The sequence below is a fragment of the Ixodes scapularis genome, unplaced genomic scaffold (assembly GCF_016920785.2).
Source record: "Ixodes scapularis isolate PalLabHiFi unplaced genomic scaffold, ASM1692078v2 ptg001158l_1___fragment_5__unscaffolded, whole genome shotgun sequence".
NCBI lineage: Eukaryota > Metazoa > Arthropoda > Arachnida > Ixodida > Ixodidae > Ixodes > Ixodes scapularis.
In genome coordinates, this window is record NW_024610110.1 from 310,485 (window position 1) to 316,097 (window position 5,613).

Sequence of the window (5,613 nt, forward strand, 5' to 3'; positions counted from 1 at the left end):
GTTGAATATGCAATACTCACAAAAATTAAATGAACACGCAAGCTCTCTTTTTCCTCAAGGGAGCACTCTCCCGTTGGCGGAAAAGCAACAGCTTTATGATATGTCATTCAACAAAGCAACCTGAAGTGCTATGTCAAGAAGCAGTTGTTTAGCTTCCACCACGATATCACTGCCATGAGAAAATCCGTGCATTTTCTGCATAACAATAGTCCTGTAAAAAAAATCAATTTCTCAAACATGTATGTTTCTTACTTGACTGCTCTAATTTTCGAGAGATCCCTCTCAGCGGTGAGGTTGTCCAACCCCGTAGTTGTCCAGGATTCTCTCGACTTGGCCGAAGCCGAAGCTGTGAGCCGGTTCTTGCGGGCAGCTTTCCACAACATGCTTTTGGACTGCTGGCGACTGTTCTGCTCCAGCTCAAGGGGCCTCGTCCGGTGTCAGGAAGAGTTCCTAGGAAGTAAAAAGAAGTCAAGGGATTATGTGCCAAAACAATGAGGGGGCATCAAGAGATCCAAGTTAGCTAAACAAAATTCATTTTCACAGCAAGGGTCTTTTGAAGTATTCAGGGGAGGCTCCCCTCCCCTTAATCATTTACTAAAAAATGTCTAGAGGGTGCTATCGCCCCACCTGTTCCAACGCCACTGTTTGACAGTCGCATCAAAACAGACTGCCCGAGCCCTTCAAACTAGACCAGGAAACGCCCGAGCACTTCCGTAGATCAATTTGAACTATACCAACTGTGCCAGGCTGAGGTAGGGACCTGACTGCTCGATCTAAACACATGGGTTTAACATGGCTGTGGTCTACAAGTCAGGCCGCAAACACAGCTAATGTCAACTGCCTGTCCAGAGCCGCTGTCAAGACATCTCCAAGTAGCATCGACGACGACGAGTGCTTCCTAGGCGCAGTGAACACCGACGACATGGCACGACGTCAAAGAGACGATCCTGTGTTGCACACGCTAATCGAGCACCTCGAAGGACGAGGAGGTACTATTCCCCGTGTTTTCTCAAGAGCCCTGCCGACCACATGAACCTGCCGCCGTGCTCAAGTGTTGTTGCACCCGTCGTGACCGAGGCAGCTTCCTGCAGCGATGTTGTTCTCGAGGGTAACCTTCAGTTTCTCCTGAGAAGAGGAATACGCATCGCAACAGGGGTAGCTGAACTTCACGATATGCGTACTGTGTTCCTCATGACAAACTTTCAACAAGAAACGGAACACCTCACTAAAGGTGCAGCTGTGGGCTACGTTGAAGAACTCCGAAACTCTACAAAATCACCGGGATTAGTGAACAATCATTGCTGCCTCACCAAGACTGTACGTCGCCAGCACAGCTCGACATCGACCCCAAGTTTCCGGGACCAAAACGACGGCAGCCAAGCGACCTCCTCACCGAATACAGCGCCTGCCTCGCGATGTCTTCAAAGGTGTACCAAACCACCATTGCCAAACATCACATCGTTACTGAGGATGACGTGCTACCTGTCTATCGATTGCCATGTTGAATCTCAACTGGGACAGCGATTGATGCAGTTCGGGGTTTCTCTGAAGGCAGAACAGGTGTCCGCAGCGTCAATCTGTTCTCTCCAAGGTCTATGACGGCGGTGTATTGACACAGAAAGTCCATACCGAGAATGACGTATCTGGCACAGTCTTGTAGAACGACGAATGTCACGGGCAGTGCACCTATGAAATTTGAAGTTCTACAAGACTGAGCCAGAGACGTCGTTCTCAGCATGGGCTTTTGTGTGTATACGGTGCCGTGATTTGCCTTGGAGAGAACAGATTGATGCTGCAAACACCTGTTCCGACTTCATAGAAACCCCAAACTGCGTGAGCCGCTGTCCAAGTTGACAGCCAAACACGGTAACTATTCAGCGACGCGCGTGGCACTGTGCAAATTTTGTATCTTCGTGTATAATCTCTGGCATGCGTAAGGATGAGCATGCATGTCCATCATCATGCCATTGTCATAAGATTTGAGAATGTGTGCAAGAATATCCAAATCGGCTAAAGTTTTAAACTCCGAGGGCTCCGATATCGCTCTTCAGTAACAAAAGAAACAAAGATGGTTTTTCAGCAATTATTTCTAGTTTGCGCTTGCTCAGGCACGTCTTTAGTAACCCTAGTTATATATATCTGCTGTTGTCTATGGCTTTCTATACAAGCGTCTAGATGGGACATGTGCTCCGAGTAATTGTTTTTCATCTCGCGGATAAAGAGAATGGCTAACTACTCAGCTTTTTTGGTAGCCTAGTTTATTTCACATAGATGTGGCACGACTGAACAAGGATTATTTAGGTGCCATTGATAAACAACTACATGGAGCTGTGTTGCCTATGAGAACCAAGAAATGACAGCAGACTGCTATGGCGAAAGGACGTCCTTTTGTAGCTCCTTGGTGTTGCGCTACGCGATGTTGATTTTGTGAGAGTCAAAAATAAGAGGAGGGTCCAGGCAGATAAGACCCAACAGTCGTGAGTCGTGACTAATGTGATTGTTTTCGCAGACAGCCACTCAGAAAGATGTTCAGTTTTCAGAAAGTTCTAATGTAGTGCTAGTGTTTTTAGCATTGCAGCTTCAAAAGAAAGCTTGCACTGTAGAACTCAAAGTTCCTGGGTCCAATCTCCAGCCTAGTCCGATCCAATATACATGAGCACAGCACTAACTTGCAGTCATATATCACCACTGCATTAACACACATTAAACACCCCAGGCTAGAAGTTGCACCAGTTCATACATTCCTCGTCTTATTTATGTCAATCTCGTCGCCCAAGGTCGTACTGTCCAAACGTAACACCTAATTTGTTTTTTTTTTTGTTCTTTTTCAACACATTGCATCATTTTGAAAACAAGGTTTTTGAGTGCAAATGAAACAATCTTGTTTACATTTTGTAAACATGAGTATGAATTCCAAAGCACAAGAATTTCTCAGCGTGAATCTGCCATGTAAAACAAAGGTAGAACTAAGTCGAGCTTGGGCTCGCATTAGAAATTAAAGGCAGGCCCAGACCAGGCTTATCTGACCACAATGGGCCAGCCATAAAATTCTGGCTAGAGCACGTCTCTACTAGAGTCAGAGAAATACTTGGTATTACGTACTCATACGAAAAATATTGTTTGGCCCATGTTGATAATACCTCAAGAAGGTTCCACTCAGCAGTGGCCAGGATTCCTGTTGAAGGCTTGAAGGTGGACATTGAGTCGAAGAGCACAGGCCAGGAGGGCTGCTGGGCTGTCGAGACGCCCCTGGCACACAGGGCGATGTTTGGGCTCACGTATGTCTGTAAGCCATGTGGTGCCAGGGGCTGCTGGTAGGCCAGCGGGCTACCCTCGGGGACTACACCGAAAGTTGAGCCAGTGCCCAGCACCTGGACACATCTCAGGTGCCTGGCGAAGGGCGAGTCCCCGAGGCCACTTCCCAGGTCGCGCATTGGCTCCTCCATCTCTCCGAGGCCCCTTGGACGCTTCCTCGCGTCGTATAGCCTGGAGCCGACGGGTTTGGAAGAGCCGCCTTTCCTCACGCTCCTCCAGTCAACGCCGTCGACGCTGGTGGCCGCAATCCGGGAGCCACGGGGACGACGCCACTGCTGCGGGAGCTCCGTGCAGCTCACCTCGGGGGGAGCTTCTTCGTAGCCCTGCCCCTTGAGGAGGGCAACCAGCCGCAGCAACGCCAAGGCATGGTTGCAGAGACCCTCCTTGGCAGCACATTCGCAGCTGCTCGCGTCAACAGCGCCGTCCGTCGCAAACGTTGCCGTCGTGCGGTACGGCTAGCCTGTCTTCTTTTGGCTGCGGAAGCAGCGTCCGCGCGCAACCAAGAAAGTATCCGTTCTGCGTTGAATCAAAATAGACATCACTTTACGAACTCCAGCGAAATACGCAATCGTCAAACTTACCCACGAAGAAACGTCGCGGTTTCGAGGGAGCTCGGCTCCAAGTAACTCTCCGTGAGGATTTTGTAGCTTCGCCGTCGATTTCGGTCGGTGGTCTTGCGAGCGGCGTAGTACTCGTTCACACTTTCATTGGTCAGGGAGCTGGGAATCGCTGACAAGCTGCTGCTCCACGACATACTACCAGAAGCAGCAGCACTCGCGCTCGCGACGCCATACATGCTCATGGCGGCGTTCGTCTCGGATCGAGTAAATCATAGTTGCCAGCCCAAATTTCGAGTACCGTCAAATTAGCGTAGCATTGCTGCCAGCACCAATTTCGGAAAGGGTCTATTTTGAGGCGCTTAACTCCGACCTATCTCTTTTCTCAGAACAGTTCTTGCATCAATTTATATCGCGCAGTGTAGAAGAAAACTGGGTCTTGTTTAAAAATACGTTTACTAGTCTAATTCATAAGCTTATTCCTGTAGTATCAATAAAGAGCAAGAACTGTGCGCCTTGGTTTAGTCAGCAGCTTCAACGACTAAACAAAAAAAAGCGTTTGTTCAGACTAGCAGATAAGAACAAGTTATCAGTTTCTTGGCTCCGTTACCAAAAGTGTGATAGTGATTACCAGTCGCTTCTTAAATCAACCCGCCGTCATTTCTTTCATCATAACTTGTCGTCGTTACTCTTAAATAACCCTCAACGATTTTGGGGTGTAGTTAATCCAAATAGTCATCCTGAAGTGTCTCTCATCGACAACAATGACGTTTCAGTTCCCCGGTCAGAGTGTGCTCACCTCCTTAATGAATCATTTTCATTGGCGTTTACTTTTGAGGACAGTACTTCATCTCCCACGTTAAACAGGCTTAATGGTATGTGTTACAAGTGTAAACCGAACCCGCTTCGCACCGGCCAACGTTCGTCGGCGGCAAGAAGCGGAAGCATGACACACGTAGTTCGTTTCCAACACAACACTAAGGGCCGGTTGCACCAACGTCGCTTATCTTAACCCAAAGCGGCGCTTTCCTAAGCCGGCTTAGCGCCCTATACCGAGCTTAGGTAAGCACGGGTTTAAATTCCGGTTGCACCAACGTTAAGCCGGCTTTACAGACGCGCCCCTAGCTAAACGCTGGATTTGCGTAGGGAATCTAGGGACAAACAGAGCAAACTAGGGAACGCTCAGAGCGACGAATACGATTGGCGGAGAGGAATCACGTGATATAAACAAAAAAAAAAAACAAAAAAAAAGAAAAACTGCGGTAGTAGTCGTCGTCGGCGTCTGCTTTTCGCTGTATTTCTTCGGTGAGTAACAAATTAAAGGTCTCCAAATTCAATCATTTTTTCGTTTAACTTTCAATAACAGAAGTCAAAGCTTCAAATAAACACGAATGCTCTTTACATCTGTGATTGTGTGTTTAATATCGGTTGATAACAGGATATTTTGACAGTGGTAGTAGTTTTCGTGCTCACATTTTGAGGCGAAGGAGCCATCGGGGGCCTCAAAACTCACCGAACGCGAGAAGGACACTCTACTCACTACATCGCTGAAGACAAAACATCATGGATATAAGTAGGCAGGTAAGATGACTACTAAAACCAAGTCAAGCCTGAGACCGATGAAGTTCAAAACAGTGACGAACTCGCCACGGCAGCTGCGAAAATGCCCGGAAATCGTCGAATAAAAGTCGTCGAGAGGTCAGGTCACGAGACCTTGCATCGACGGTGCTCGTTGCTATCA

The 5,613-nt window shown here is 48.0% G+C and overlaps 1 pseudogene; it reads right to left on the reverse strand.

Moving 5' to 3' along the window:
* LOC115310518 lies at nucleotides 1-4,222 on the reverse strand (annotated as a pseudogene).
* Between the last annotated feature and the right edge of the window lie 1,391 nt (nucleotides 4,223-5,613).